Source organism: Schistocerca cancellata, chromosome 2 (genome assembly GCF_023864275.1).
Source record: "Schistocerca cancellata isolate TAMUIC-IGC-003103 chromosome 2, iqSchCanc2.1, whole genome shotgun sequence".
Taxonomy (NCBI): domain Eukaryota; kingdom Metazoa; phylum Arthropoda; class Insecta; order Orthoptera; family Acrididae; genus Schistocerca; species Schistocerca cancellata.
The window spans coordinates 882,546,416-882,564,010 of NC_064627.1; positions in this window are offsets into that span (position 1 = coordinate 882,546,416).

The following is a 17,595-nucleotide window of genomic DNA, read 5'->3' on the forward strand; positions in this document are numbered from 1 at the left end:
GATAAGGTAAGATGGACTAAAATAAGAAAAAAAGTTTGGTCGGTATGGACTCTAAAACACGAACAGTGAGCATGTGTTCATCTACGCTACATTCAAATACGTCTCTTCTACTGAACAAGTGGCCTTAGCTCTTTATGACTGGCGAAACCACAGCTCATTCCCGTTTACAAGAAGGATCGTCGAACAGACGCATAAAATTTTGGGGCAAATTTTATGCTCATGTCGTATGATATTTCTGGAGACCAAAATCTCCTCCGGTAGAATCAACAGGTTCAAAAAATGGCTCTGAGCACTATGGGACTTAACATCTATGGTCATCAGTCCCCTAGAACTTAGAACTACTTAAACCTAACTAACCTAAGGACATCACACACAGCCATGCCCGAGGCAGGATTCGAACCTGCGACCGTAGCAGTCGCGCGGCTCCGGACTGAGCGCCTAGTGAATCAACAGGGGATCCGTAAACAATGATCTTGTGGAATCCAGGTTGCTCTTTTCGTCCTCGAGGCCCAGAAGGCGGTAGTTACAGCCGACCAGATAGCTGTCGTGACAAAATAAAACACATACTGCCGTCCTTACGATTTTATTTTATTTTGTTGCAACCAGTTCACCTCTTCAGTGTGTCATATTCAGGCTGTTGCTGATGCGGTACGGGTTGATAAGATCCCTATATACATCACATCAGTTGCCATAACTGGATACGCAGATAATGTGTCAGCACTCCAATCATAAACTGCAGTTGAGCTAGATGCGTGGAACATTCCATTTAGAATATCGTTAGGCAATTCAGCAGTCCGAGATCCACAGTGTCAAGAGTGTTCCGAGGATACCAAATTTCAGGCATTACCTCTCACCACCGACAGATCAGTGGCCGACGGACATCATTAAACGGCCGAGACAACCGTCATTTGCGCAGCGTTATCAGTGCTAAGAGACAAGCAACACCGAGTTAAGTAACGGCAGAAATCAATGTGGGACGTACGAGGAACATGTGGCAAAATGGTACATTGACTTTGATGATCCTGAAGCCACTAAGTGTGAGAGCCATACCTTTGTAACAAGGGAAGTAGGCAACTGGATCAGTGCGGATACCGCCGCTTAGGAGAATCGCCACCCCACTACCAGTAGGGGTATAAACAGTTCTACTCTTAAAAGAGAGTACAAAATATTGCAACATGCACCTCATGAAGGAGAGCAACGTCAGTGCCTCAACATACAGCATTTAATGGAGTAAAGCCAGTGTGTGGCGTGCGCAAATGGTATTAACACTGACAGTGCCTAAGCGTTAAGTTTGAAAAACTGCCATCGGTAGGAGGACGGGTGATGCAAACACAGGGGAAGCATAATTAGCTCCCTGTCGCGCCCTCTGGAAGCGCGCATCACTGTGACTGGGAGGGAGCCGACCCCAACAAGGGGCTTCCACCCCTCTGTATACCTGCAGAACTTCCATCCTCAGCATCGACTTCGTCCGCCCAGGAAGCAGACGTCTCACTGGTCCAAATGGCTCTGAGCACTATGGGACTTAATATCTATGGTCATCAGTCCCCTAGAACTTAGAACTACTTAAACCTAACTAACCTAAGGACAGCACACAACACCCAGTCATCACGAGGCAGAGAAAATCCCTGACCCCTCCGGGAATAGAATCCGGGAACCCGGGCGTGGGAAGTGAGAACGCTACCGCACCACTGGTCCAGTTCAGTGGAACACTATCAGGGGTGCCACCACAGTTAGCCTCACAGAAAGAGAGGCAATCGCACCAGACGCAGGTGGGGGAAGTTGGTGTCCGTAGCTGGATAATAACTAGGGGACGGAGGCGGGGAGACACGTTCTGTAGTCTGGTACCAAGGCATCAGAGGACAGGGCATCGTCAATAGGAGGGTCATCATCCTGTGCATACATCCGATGGAGGCAGTCTTCAGAAAGGTTATGGCGCTATCTCTTCCGTTCCTCGGCAATCGTTGCTTCCTAACGTATTGTTCCGTGTCGGATGATGGGCGGCTGTCGTCCGACATGTGACCAAACGAAAGAATGGCAGAGGTCGGTACAGCTTCGTGGTCAACGACCGTGGGGTTGGACAGATGACGTACGTCTGTTGACGATCATCGTTGGTACTGCCTCTGGCGCCAGTATAGGAATACAAGCAGCAAAACGTCCATCGCATCTTCGACTCAAAGCAGGTGCCGACTGATTCATAGTTGGCGCAGCAGGCAGCCAGGACGGACGCTAAGACGGAGGTAAAACAATGATCGCCGCAGGGAGAGCGACGTCTCCGATCGTCGTGTTAACCAGTCTACGACGGAGACATTGCAAACGGACATGGCCTTCCTGGCCACAACCTGAAGGAGTGTGCGGCTGGCCATCGTACAAGACGACAGTCCTGCAGTTGGCAATAATCAAGTAGAAAAGCACGTGTTTCATCAGCTCAATTTTGGTCTGACAGACACCATTGAGGACAGCGTATGTTTCGAACGTATCCCGCGTTTCAGAAAGGTGACTTACGACGTTGCACTAAAGTTGAAATGTGGTCACCACAACGTCCGAAGGCACTTCAAACGGGAGTTCGAAAACCCTCAACATTCTGAGGGCAAAACCAGCGTGATCAACCACGACAGTCCTTGTACGCCCGTCGGAGCATCCGAACTTGAGATCATTATCAGGACGCCTCACAATATCAGTGCACGGCTCTTCATTCGCCAGCTTCATGTACACAGTAGGACCGAGGATCGGAAACTGGATTTCGACAAAATCTTGCCGCGGGAGACGCATTTCGTCCCGCGTAAACCGTTCTACTTCATACTTCTTTGGTCGTTCATGGTACAAAGGAAAAGTTAATTTTATTGTGGCTTGCCGTTAGGAAAACGCCATGTGGTCAATGAAGTCGGACTCTAAAACAAGTCGGTATGCGGAATTAAAGAAACGCCATCTGTCTCGCAAGCAGCACAACAGGCGAGACACAAACAAAGCGTGCTCGGCTCATCATTACCGACGGTAGACTGACCAACTACAAACATCAAAAGAAGTATTGCATCACCCCGGGTTGCGAGAGTTCCAGAACCCCTACAGAAAATTGGAATAGAGATAAACGCGAAAATCATTTCCGCACTTTTTATTACTCATGAAAACCACACATTGCATATTGTAACACCAAACAGCTAGACATTTAGAGGTGGTGGTCCAGATTGCTGTACACACTGGTACCTGTAATACCCAGTAGCACGTACTCTTGCATTGATGCATGCCTGTATTCGAGGTGGCGTACTATCCACAAGTTCATCAAGCCACTGTTGGTCCAGATTGTCCCGCTCCTCAACGGCGATTCGGCGTAGATCCCTCAGAGTGATTTGCGGGTCACGTCGTCCAAAAGAGTGCTTTCTATCGGAGGCATGTTCGATAGGGTTCAAGTGTGGAGAACATGCTAGCCACTCTAGTCGAACGATGTCGTTATCCTGAAGGAAGTCCTTCACAAGATGTGCACCATGGGTGCGCGAATTGTCGTCCATGAAGACGAATGCCTCGCCAATATCCTGCATATAGGGTTGCACTATCGGTCGGAGGATGGCATTCACGTATCGTACAGCCGTTACGGCGCCTTCCATGACCACCAGCAGCGTGCGTCGGCCCCAGATAATGCCAACCAAAATCAGAAGGGAAACTCCATCTTGCTGCACTCGGTGGACAGTGTGTCTAAGGCGTTCAGCCTGACCGGCTGCCTCCAAACACGTCTCCGACGATTGTTTGGTTGAAGCCATATGCGGCACTCATAGGTAAAGAGAACGTGATGCCAATCCTGAGCGGCCCATTCGGCATGTTGCTGCATAGTGTCGTGGTTGCAAAGATGGACCTCGCCTTGGACGTCGGGAGTGAAGTTGCGCATCATGTAGCCTATTGCGCACAGTTTGAGTCGTAACACGACGTCCTGTGGCTCCACAAAAAGCATTATTCAACATGGTGGCATTGCTGTTAGGGTGCATCTGAGCCATAGTCTGTAGCCAGCGGTCATCCACTGCAGTAGTAGCCCTGCGGGCCTGAGCGAGGCATGTCATCGACAGTTCCTGTCTCTCTGTATCTCCTCCATGTCCAAACAACATCGCTGTGGTTCACTCCGAGTCGCCTGGACACTTCCCTTTTTGAGAGCCCTTCCTGGCACAAAGTAATAATGCGGACGCGATCGAACCACGGTATTCACCGTCTAGGCATGGTTGAACTAAAGACAACACGAGCCATATACCTCCTTCCTGGTGAAATGACTGGAACTGATCGGCTGTCGGACCCACTCCGTCTAATAGGCGCTGCTCATTCTTGGTTGTTTACATCTTTGGGCGGGTTTAATGACATCTCTGGATGTTCAGAAGGACTGTGTCTGTGATACAATATCCACAGTCAACGTCTATCTTCAGGAGTTCTGGGAACCGAGGTGATGCAAAACATTTTTTGATGTGTGTACTAAGCCATTCAGACACAGCGATCATCGCAACTGTACGGACTACCGTAGCACGCTTCCCTCAAATTCGCAATTTATTCGCACTCTAATAATGAAGCGCCATTTGCCTGTTATTATCCGCGGCACTTCGCTGATTCCTATAAGAGTTCGTGCCTGGTGGGCATCCGTTCTGAAGTGATCATTGGGCGTCCTCGCCTTAATTATATGCAGGATGAACATGAGTAAAGCCGACGTATTACAAGGACGAATTCCTGCCTGGAAATGTAGTAAAGAAGGCCCCATGAACATGTGTACAGAACTGGACGGTGTATGTCCAACGACAAAAAATCGTCCCGGTGCACAGTACAGAGCTTCATCGTATCCACGCCACAACTGATCTTCAAAATTGCTTACATGCGATGCAATGCACGCCTTCACACGTCGGTAAAGAGGACTGATGACACAAATACAATAAGTGTGATCGTCTGGTTCAAAAACCATCGACAGAATCCTTCCCACAGAGGGACACACGCTGCTGATATTCCTTGCACTTTGTGCAGGTGATAAAGATAGTAACGGTTGTCATGATGAACACACGTAACCGTACTTTTACACTATGATGGCAGGCCATTTGCCTGGAGCTTGTACTAGGTTCAAATGGCTCTGAGCACTGTGGAACTCAACTGCTGTGGTCATCAGTCCCCTATAACTTAGAACTACTGAAACCTAACTAACCCAAGGACATCACACACAGCCATGCCCGAGGCAGGATTCGAAACTGCGACCGTAGCAGCAGCGCGGTTCAGGACTGGAGCGCCTAGAACCGCACGGCCACAGCAGCCGGCCGCTTGTACTAGGGTTCACCTTAATATCCTGTAGAACGATGTCCTCCAAATCTGATGTATGCACAGTCCGCTGCCTCCCTGCACGTTCATCCGTGCAAAAGGACCCATGATCACACAAACGCCCTAAAAGGGATTTAAATGTTGTGTGAAGTGGTTGGTGTCTGTGAAGGTACTTGTTTTGGTATGGCCGTGCAACCGCTCGACCGTTTACATTTGCTTGCCAGTACACAAACACCATCTCGGCTTGTTCCTGACATGAATACCGGACCATTCTGCTTCTTACAGTATGACGCGTCAATCACACAGCCTGCAACACACAGGGAACACGTGTCATGTGTTCAGGCTTACTTCGTCAGCTCCTTCCACCGTGGCAACGGTGCATTTCCGGTTCATGGATACATGTTTCTTCATTTTGAGTCAGGAATCTGTCCCTGCAATTTGTCGGTTTTATTAGTGTTGACCTAGATATGTGGCGTCTGTTCTTTCGGTGTGTCCGAAGAAACAAACGCCACATGTATATTTATCGTTCTTTCTGAAACATGCTGCAGCCTTAGCCAAAGGCAGCCAAGGAGACTAACGCACGCTAGTGGCTAGTCTGTTCGTATCCATCAGTGGAAGAGGTTTTCGCTACCAGTAATGGAACGGACAGACGTGTGAATGCGAGTGTCCTCGACCGAGTGGAATCTTCAGTATACGTTGAGACATTTTTATCGAGAGGAGCGTGTCATGTGTCGATAACGTGTTCTTCAATACTCTTCACTCATTAGTATCACAAAATTCACTGGCCGACTCGTGAGCATCTGCTGTACTCTTGGTCGATCCATGGTACGTGACTGCAGCCTAGGGAATTGTTTTCAGAATGAGTCTTTTTCCCCTGCAGAAGTTGTAGAACGTGATTATGAGTTGGACAGTACATCAAGTTACTGTGTTAACTAGCATTCTGTTGATTTTTTATTTTAAAGTGTTACTGCTTCGTTTCTTTATTCATATAGTTATATTCAACATGGGTTAGAAGAACAGGAATTGCTATACAAATGATTTCTTTATATCTGTATGCAATATGTGCCTAAAATCTGGACATACGAGGTGTGGCTAGAAAAAAACCGGACTAGTACTGGTGAAACAATAAAACGAATGCAATAAGGCTGAAAGTCGCATGGCCTGTCACGTGACTCTCGCTCCGCCTACTGCTCGAGTTTCATCTGCCTCCTGCACTCAGTCTGCCCGTGGCGTCTCTTTTAAGTAGTTGACGTTTTGTCTGTGTGTCGGAAAATGTTGAGTGTACAGAAAGAACAGCGTGTTAACATCAAATTTTGTTTCAAACTAGGAAAATTGGCAAGTGAAACGTTTGTAGTGTTACAACAAGTGTACGGCGATGATTGTTTATCGCGAACACAAGTGTTTGAGTGGTTTAAACGATTTAAAGATGGCCGCGAAGACACCAGTGATGACACTCGCACTGGCAGACCATTGTCAGCAAAAACTGATGCAAACATTGAAAAAATCGGTAAACTTGTTCGACAAGATCGCCGTTTGACGATCAGAGCAGTGTCTGAGTTAACAGGAGTTGACAAGGAAAGTGTTAGGCAGATTCTTCATGAAAGTTTCAACATGAACAAAGTGTGTTCAAAAATGGTTCCAAAGTGTCTCACAATTGAACAGAAGGAACGCCGAAGAATGATTTGTTCTGACATCCTGGAAAACATTGAAAGTGATCCCACCTTCTTACAAAATGTTATTACTTGCGATGAATCGTGGTTTTTTACTTACGATCCCGAAACTAAACGCCAATCTATGCATTGGAAAACTCCTGGTTCTCCACGACAAAAAAAAGCACGAATGTCAAAATCGAAATTCAAGGCAATGATGATTGTTTTTTTCTTTGACATCAAAGGGGTTGTGCACATTGATTGGGTACCAGAGGGACAAACAGTGAATCAGCATTACCACATTAGCGTCCTGGCTACCCTACGTGAGCGAGTACGGAGAAAACGGAACGATTTGTGGAGAAAAAAGTCATGGATCCTTCACCAAGAAAATTCCCCCGGCTCACAGTGCGTTGTCAGTGAAGACGTTTTTGGCAAAACACAACATTCCCATCTTAGATCATCCACCCTACTCACCTGATTTGGCCCCCTGTGACTTTTTTCTTTTCCCTAAAGTCAAGTCAGCTTTGAAAGGAACTAGATTTGAGACTGTTGAAGCAGTAAAAGAAAAAGAGACGGAAGTAATGTATGGACTTACCGAAAATGATCTGCAGCATTGCTATGAACACTGAAAAATTCGTATGGAGCGGTGTAGAGACTGAGGAGGAGAGTACATTGAAGGAGATAACATGAAATTGTAAATAATTGTATATAAATATTTTTTCCAGCATCAGTCCTGTTTTTTTCTAGCCGCACCTCGTATACACATTAATCACTGCTATCTATTTATACGTTAACTTTCAGGTATTCGTTTGGGGCTGGCTTCTTCCTGCAGTAAACAAATACTCCGAAACAGCATTCCTCACAGATGTTTTGTAGATATAATGTGTCCTCGAACCATGGGTTGCCCAGTGAATCTTTGATCTTGTAGTAAATAAATTCTCCGCAGCTGCATTCCTCACTGCTCGTTTGCTCCACGATGTTTTTGTAGCATCTGATAGGGGACAATATTCCAGAGAAATGAGAGCCATGAATCTTTGATCTTGGGCGTGAAGTTTTGAATTCCTCTCTTGATGACTGCTGTGGGATGAATCGTTTCAATTTTTCTTTATTATCCCTCTTGGCAACCGTTATCTTACTGTAAAGTGTTACAATACTAGATATACGCGTTTGTCACATACCACTTTCACAGTCAGTCGGAGGTCGAAAAAGTCTGACTGCAAATGCAGTTCGTTTAACAAAACTACTAGGTATTTGTACGTTTGTTCTACACTACTAAGGTCCGGAAAATACTTAATTTTTAATTAACAAACTTGACCTGATGGTTAGGGTGAGAATCCAAAGCGATAACATTGAAGAAAGTGCTGTGCAGTCGTGACGGATACGAATTTCAGTGGTTCTCGCTTATTTGAAAGTTTCTAATTTTTGTTGTTCCGATTTTCAGTCACAGCTTTCGTAGCACAATTTTCAACTAAATTCCGGTAACACAATATATCTGCAAGTCTGGAAACGTCTGAGCATAATTTCCACTAAAACGTCTGTGGACCTGCATCATTCCATCCTCCTTTCGAACGTTTTTGTCAGTGACTACTTCGTTCACCCATTTTCTTCTTACTTATGAAGTAATTATCGCATAGAGCTAATTCTGCGCTTGAGATTTGCGATGAAAGCTTGCTCTTGTAACTCGCTTTCCGAACCAAATGTGGAAAACGATGAGTCGTCTTGCAAGTACAAGAAATGGCGTTTTCCCCCAATTGTGCAGAACAGTCAATTGTTTTTATTATACCCGTGGTTTTACTAACATTGTAGCTCTGAAAATATACGATGATGGTTTGTACAGGAGGAAAGCCTGTCGCTGGAAGTGCAAAGTGAGTAAGATAGCAACTCGACTCAGAAGGCGTGCGCGGGAACAATGTGTAACGTTGTGGGTATTTCTGGCGAGACTACAGCGTAAGCCTTACACCTGTTGCGCAAGAAACGCGCCGTAACTCTCATGGTTTAAGGAAGGCTCTGGCGGTGCAACACGGAATAGCTTAAAGAAACACCGAATTACGTGACAAATGACGTTTGATGTAATTATTACATCAGAGGACAACCATTTGTACTTTCAAAATGAGAAAATTTAATCAAAATGATGAACCGAGGAGGTTCTCGGCAGGGGCACCAAAGAGCTCAGCAGTTGGCACTGTACACAGTCCGGTGACTTCTAGAAAGACACGTTTGGTGAGGAAATTACCCGAAAAGATTATCTCTCTGCCACCCACAAAGAAAACTTAGCTATTCGGCTTTGTTTCTTGTCCTTTTTCGCTGCTGGGTGGAAGTACGTTGAGTCCACCTGACTGTAAGCCCTGGCGAGATCAGGGATTCTTCCACCACCATGCTACAAAATGAGCTTATTAGACAATTTGAATAAAATACGGTTTAGAGTGGAAGGTAAGGCGTCGTGTATCTGCAAGTTGAACTTGGGAAAACCAAGGAATGGTGAGCCCGAAAGTCTGAGCACCTGGGAATCATACCACGAACCGTTAGTAGTGTATATCTGCATCGAGAAGTGGAGTAGTGATACTCGATGTAACGGTCTTCTTTAACAGACTTAATGTAGGAAAAAATGACATCAGTACCCGTTCACCTATACCGAGAGAAACAGCGTGTTATAATCTGAAGCCGAATGATTGAGCACCTGGGAATCGTTTCGCAGGTAGTAAATGTGGATAGTGTTACACCGTTAACATCTTGACCAAAAGCTACCAAACTTATCCACCAGTAATTCTATGCCTGTAAGATAAGTCGAGTGAGACAGAATCATCATATGACTCGGAGAAAAATCGGATCGTTGGCATCAGAGGTATGGAACCATCATATCGATAGCTCGCAGACAGTTGTCTGTAGTACAATAATTGGAGATTTAGTGGTGCCGAAATGGACTCAGGACAGCGGAGAGACAAGAAAAGCCTGTACTGTTCCTCACACAAAAGTTCATTGTGCTCTTCCACTGGCGCTGACGAATAGACGGATGACAACACCAGAAATTCGAGCAGCTGTTACAGGCAGAGTGAGGCCGTTAAGTATCAGGATCACATTGTGCGAAGCTAGAACACTAAATGGAATTATGTTGAGTTGAGAGATGAGTCTAGCAACTGTTTGTGGGCGACGTCAGCAGGTCTGTAGATGTCCTGGTGAAAGGTCGCTGGAAGCAGCGGTTCTGCAAATCCTATACAGAGTGTTACAAAAAGGTACGGCCAAAGTTTCAGGAAACATTCCTCACACACAAACAAAGAAAAGATGTTATGTGGGCATGTTGTGTCCGGAATATTCCAGCATATGACTCGCGACTGGAGAAGACCTAGAACGACGAGGACACCTGCAATGGACGAGGCAATTCTTCGTGCAGTTGACGATAACCCTAATGTCAGCGTCAGAGAAGTTGCTGCTGTACAAGGTAACGTTGACCACGTTACTGTATGGAGAGTGCTACGGGAGAACCAGTTGTTTCCGTACCATGTACAGCGTGTGCAGGCACTATCAGCAGCTGATTGGCCTCCAAGGGGACACTTCTGAGAATGGTTCATCCAACAATGTGTCAATGCTCATTTCAGTGCAAATGTTCTCTTTACCGATGAGGCTTCATTCCAACGTGATCAAATTGTAAATTTTCACAATCAACGTGTGTGGGCTGACGAGAATCTGCACGCAATTCTGCAATCACGTCATCAACACAGATTTTCTGTGAATGTTTGGGCAGGCATTGTTGGTGATGTCTTGATTAGGCCCCATATTCTTCCACCTACGTTATCATGATTTCATACGGGATAATTTATCTGTGCTGCTAGAACATGTGCCTTTACAAGTACGACACAACATGTGGTTCATGCACGATGGAGCTCCTGCACACTTCAGTCGAAGTTTTCGTACGCTTCTCAACAACAGATTCGGTGACCGATGGATTGGTAGAGGCGGACCAATTCCATGGCCTCCACGCTCTCCTAACCTCAACCCTCTTGACTTTCATTCATGGGGGCATTTGAAAGCTCTTGTCTACGCAAACCCGGTACGAAATGTAGAGGCTCTTCGTGCTCCTATTGTGGACGGCTGTGATACAATACGCCATTCTCCAGGGCTGCATCAGCGCATCAGGGATTCTATACGACGGAGGGTGGATGCATGTATCCTCGCTAACGGAGGACATATTGAACATTTCCTGTAACAATGTGCTTGAAATCACGCTGGTACGTTCTGTTGCTGTGTGTTTCCATTCCATGATTAATGTGATTTGAAGAGAAGTAATAAAATGAGCTCTAACATGGAAAGTAAGCGATTCCGGACACATGTCCACATAACATATTTTCTTTCTTTGTGTGTGAGGAATGTTTCCTGAAAGTTTGGCCGTACCTTTTTGTAACACGCTGTATAACTTTGTGGGTTTAGATATGACAAGAAGACTGAATTGGTAAGGTCACTGGAAGCATCGCTTCTCCAACTCCTATATAATTTTGTGGGATTAGATGTGACAAGAAGACTTAATTGGTAAGTGCTGAACAGATGCTGAATGCTCGTCGGTAAGTTATTTCCCGTGGCATAGTGTCGAAGGTCACTAACGATAACTTGTTGAGAAAAATGAGGTTTAAAGAAAAAGATGTTTATCATGAACATTACGTGTTAATGGTGTAATATTTGATACACTATTGGAAATCTTTGTTCCCATACATAGATTCCCGATACATTGCGTAGGTACGCCTTCTCCGATCCTGGAGTACATAGTTTTTACACTGTCCATACACATGAACGTAACCACGTGCCAGAAGCCGTAATAACAATGTTTTTCGGCGCTGACTACCGCGAGACGGGCAGGAAGATATTCAGTGAGGTCCTGGAAGGTATCGACAGGCATGTGGAGCCATACCGACTACAGTAGAGTTGAAAGGTATGTGCTGAGATTCGATCAGGATAGAGCCAGTGAAAAATGTCGATAGTTCCCAACCGCAAGTTTAGACGAGTAGTACATCTTCGAGTAGCAAGATCTTTGACAGCTAACAGAGCTGGGTGCACGCGGTAAAAGTTTGAGTAGTGGTGAGGAGATGCGCAGAGACAGCAGACGTGTTTCGAGTCGGAGCTAGATGCCTGCAGGAGGCAGCCGGGTCGTGACAGCATCAAAGTAAGAACTGGCGCTATGCACATAATAATCTATATATTGAGCGAAACTCGGCACATACCTGGGGAAACTAGAAAGAATAATTAATAAAATAGGTTTTCTTTGGTTAAATAATGTCTGAAAGCTAGATAGAAATCCCATTGTTGATGCAATAAGCGTTTTGTGAACCTTTCTCGTAAATCCATGCTATAGAAGTTTTTTTTAGTTTTTCACATGTGCCTTAAAAGTTTGAACAATAAATATTTTCTAGATAAAATTGGGATTTCATCTCACACCTTATGTCGTTCTCCGCATCCTGTGCTTGCATTGAACCAAAAGGTGCATTAAAGTAAAGTTCCCATGAGTAAAGCTAATAATTTCATTTATCACAGTAAAATAATCTATATGCCATTGCACAGTTGGCAAGTTATTCAGATCAGGACAGAATTTTTATTAAGTAACAAACAGGGCCAAAATGAGTAAAGTTATCTAGAATAACAATTTTATGCCATTGCACTACGGCTTAGTTGAATATATGTTTTATTATCGGCTAAACGGGAAGGAGTGCACGAGCTAAGTCCACAGACGCAGTCAGAAGCAGGTTGGTGACTTTCATTTATTTTTACCACTCAACTTTCATGCAGTCAGATGTGTATTTTGAGTATTAATTTTCCAACAATATTTTCATGCAGTCAGATAAAGTTCAGTTCAGTTAAATACGCAGTCAGATGCAGGTTTTATTATATACTAAAGCAGTCACATGCAGTTCAGTCTAGTTTAAATAGAGAATTTTTATTAACAACACTTTCACAGTGGCTAGCTGCGCTAGGTATATCGGTTCAAGACCCCACGGTGCGAAAGTCCGATAGAGGCGGTCCTACAGATTCTCGACTCGGCTTAAATCTGGATAGTCTGGTGACCAGGGAAGTACGGTAACCTTATCCTGGTGCTCTTCAATCTGCTGCGATCTGTATCACGTGTTGCATTGTCGTGCTGGTAGACGCCATCGTGACTAGGAAGAACAAACTACATGGTCCCCAAGAACAGATGCATACTTATGTTGATCCATTGTACCTTCCAGAATGACGAGAACAGCCATGTTACGCTCTCCAGCCTGCACCATTCTGATTGTTGTTGTAAGGCGTTTGCTTTCAGATATGTCAAGTCACACACGCGGATGGCCATCTGCCCGATGGAACATAAGACTCGATTTATCAGAAAACGACACCTGCCGCCACTAATTGCATGTACAGTTGCGGTATTGGTGAGCAAATTCCAGCCTTCGTAGCTGATAAACAGAAGTCAGCATGGGTGCGTGAACCAGGCGCCTGCTGAAGAGACCCATACGCAGCAACATTCACTGAACGGTTGTTGGGGAGACGATGATGGCAATCGCTTGATTCATCTGAGCCATCTTATGCTCAACAGTCGCACTTCAGTTCGCCTGTACACATCTCCGCAGCTGTTGTACATTTGTATCACCTACGGCGCGTGCTGCACCAGAGTTACTTCTGGGCCAGTTTTGGACAGCACCATTTTGCCACGCTCACTATACCTTAACCGCAGCGGCACGTGTATGGTTTACAAACTCAACCGTTTTTGAAACGATTCCATCCTTGACCCGAAAGCCAATGATCATGCCCTTTAGCTCCGTTTCCGTATTACGTCAACGATTACATTTTTCCCGCGTCCCCCCGACACGATTTATATACCCTCCACTGATGCCTCCAGTGCTGCCATCTGATGTCTACGAGCGATTATTGGACATCGTCGTCGAACATAGATGGAGGTCATATTAATGTGGGTGAACCATGTATTTGGGTGTGTAACGTGTTTGTTGATTTTAATCATCAAAGTTACCTACGTCTAAGAAATATAGGGTGGATACCTATCAACTCTTTGGGATACAATAAGCCTGTTGCGTCGGCCACAAAATTTAATTCTTATGGCATGACACATTTCGAAACTGACCAACCCATTTACACTTCCCACTCCCTCACAACCCCTCCCCCTTCTGCACAAATATCTGCAGACATCCATTTCCTCATGATCAAAAAACAAAATACTACAGTGAGAGACGCAGTTTCACCAAATCAGCCCTTATCTATTACACTGGGATACCTTGTTACTGGAAAATATTTCTTTTTGTTCTTCTACTTATTTTTCTTGTCTCTTTGTGCCACACTGATGCAGAGTCGGCATGGTTAGATTATGCATCCTACGTAAGCGTCAGAAGCTTCCGACAGCACATGACGTCTGGATACGCAACACTCCAGTAGCAAGAGGCAGCTTCCAGCGATACGCTCGGGTATCCTGCGTGGAGCAACGATCTTCCGCTATTTGATGGCTACTGGATACGACCAGCTGCTTCTATACAACAGCAACTACAAACCGTAGAATATTGTAGCTCGAGAGACAAGCAACTAAATTAACTTGACTTAGGAAAATATGGCAATATGGAGCGCTTTGGATGACCTGCTGACTGGTTTGATGCGGCCCGCCACGAATTCCTTTCCTGTGCTAACTTCTTCATCTCAGAGTAGCACTTGCAACCTACGTCCTCAATTATTTGCTTGACGTATTCCAATCTCTTTCTTCCTCTACAGTTTTTGCCCTCTACAGCTCCCTCTAGTACCATAGAAGTCATTCCCTCATGTCTTAGCAGATGTCCTATCATCCTGTCCCTTCTCCTTATCAGTGTTTTCCACATATTCCTTTCCTCTCCGATTCTGCGTAGAACCTCCTACCTTATCAGTCCACCTAATTTTCAACATTCGTCTGTTGCACCACATCTCAAATGCTTCGATTCTCTTCTGTTCCGGTTTTCCCACAGTCCATGTTTCACTACCATACAATGCTGTACTCCAGACGTACATCCTCAGAAATTCCTTCCTCAAATTAAGGCCGGTATTTGATATTAGTAGACTTCTCTTGGCCAGAAATGTCTTTTTTGCCATAGCGAGTCCTAGCTCCGTCCGTCATTGGTTATTTTACTGCCTAGGTAGCAGAATTCCTTAACTTGATTGACTTCGTGACCATCAATCCTGATGTTAAGTTTCTCGCTGTTCTCATTTCTACTACTTCTCATTACCTTCGTCTTTCTCCGATTTACTCTCAAACCATACTGTGTACTCATTAGACTGTTCATTCCGTTCAGCAGATCATTTAATTCTTCTTCACTTTCACTCAGGATAGCAGTGTCATCAGCGAATCGTATCATTGTTATCCTTTCACCTTGTATTTTAATTCCACTCCTGAACCTTTCTTTTATTTATATCATTGCTTCCTCGATGTACAGATTGAAGAATAGGGGCGAAAGGCTACAGCCTTGTCTTACACCCTTCTTAATACGAGCACTTCGTTCTTGATCGTCCACTCTTATTATCCCCTCTTGGTTGTTGTACATATTGTATATGAGCCGTCTCTCCCTATAGCTTACCCCTACATTTTTCAGAATCCCGAACAGCTTGCACCATTTCATATTTTCGAACGCTTTTTCCAGGTCGACAAATCCTATGAAAGTGTCTTGATTTTTCTTTACCCTTGCTTCCATTATTAGCCGTAACGTCAGAATTGCCTCTCTCGTCCCTTTACTTTTCCTAAAGCCAAACTGATCGTCACCTAGCGCATTCTCAATTTTCTTTTCCATTCTTCTGTATATTATTCTTGTAAGCAGCTTCGATGTATGAGTTGTTAAGCTGATTGTGCGATAATTCTCGCACTTGTCAGCTCTTGCCGTCTTCGGAATTGTGTGGATGATGCTTTTCCGAAAGTCAGATGGTATATCGCCAGACTCATATATTCTACACACCAACGTGAATAGTCGTTTTGTTGCCACTTCCCCCAATGATTTTAGAAATTCTGAAGGAATGCTATCTATCGCTTTTGCCTTATTTGACCGCAAGTCCTCCAAAGCTCTTTTAAATTCCGATTCTAATACTGGATCCCCTATCTCTTCGAAATCGACTCCTGTTTCTTCTTCTATCACATCAGACAAATCTTCACCCTCATAGAGGCTTTTAATGTATTCTTTCCACCTACCTGCTCTCTCCTCTGCAGCCGGCAGAAGTGGCCGTGCGGTTAAAGGCGCTGCAGTCTGGAACCGCAAGACCGCTACGGTCGCAGGTTCGAATCCTGCCTCGGGCATGGATGTTTGTGTTGTCCTTGGGTTAGTTAGGTTTAACTAGTTCTAAGTTCTAGGGGACTAATGACCTCAGAAGTTGAGTCCCATAGTGCTCAGAGCCATTCTCTCCTCTGCATTTAACAGTGGAATTCCCTTTGCACTCTTAATGTTACCACCGTTGCTTTTAATGTCAGCAAAGGTTGTTTTGACTTCCCTGTATGCTGAATCTGTCCTTCCGACAATCATATCTTTTTCGATGTCTTCACATTTTGCCTGCAGCCATTTCGTCTTAGCTTCCCTGCACTTCCTATTTATTTCATTCCTCAGCGACTCGTATTTCTGTATTCCTGATTTTCCCGGAACATGTTTGAACTTCCTCCTTTCATCAATCAACTGAAGTATTTCTTCTGTTACCCATGCTTTCTTCGCAGCTACCTTATTTGTACCTATGTTTTCCTTCCCAACTTCTGTGATGGCCCTTTTTAGAGATGTCCATTCCTCTTCAACTGTAATGCCTACTGCGCTATTCCTTATTGCTGTATCTATAGCGTTAGAGAACTTCAAACGTATCTCGTCATTCCTTAGTACTTCCGTATCCCACTTCTTTGCGTATTGATTCTTCCTGACTAATGTCTTGAACTTCAGCCTACTCTTCATCACTACTATATTGTGATCTGAGTCTATATCTGCTCCTGGGTACACCTTACAATCCAGTATCTGATTTCGGAATCTCTGTCTGACCATGATGTATTCTAATTGAAATCTTCCCGTATCTCCCGGCCTTTTCCAAGTATACCTCCTCCTTTTGTGATTCTTGAACATGGTATTCGCTATTACTAGCTGAAACTTGTTACAGAACTCAATTAGTCTTTCTCCTCTTTAATTCGTTGTCCCATGCCCATATTCTCCTGTAACCTTTTTTCTACTCCTTCCCCTACAACTGCATTCCAGTCGCCCACGACTATTAGATGTTCGTCCCCCTTTACATACTGCATTACCCTTTCAATATCCTCATACACTTTCTCTATCTGTTCATCTTCAGCTTGCGACGTCGGCATGTATACCTGAACTATCGTTGTCGGTGTTGGTCTACTGTCGATTCTGATTAGAACAACCCGGTCACTGAACTGTTCACAGTAACACACCCTCTGCCCTACCTTCCTATTCATAACGAATCCTACACCTGTTATACCATTTTCTGCTGCTGTTGATATTACCCGATACTCATCTGACCAGAAATCCTTGTCTTCCTTCCACTTCACTTCACTGACCCCTACTATATCTAGATTTAGCCTTTGAATTTCCCTTTTCACATTTTCTAGTTTCCCTACCACGTATAAGCTTCTGACTTTCCACACCCCGACTCGTAGAACATTATCTTTTCGTTGATTATTCAATCTTTTTCTCATGGTAACCTCTCCCTTGGCAGT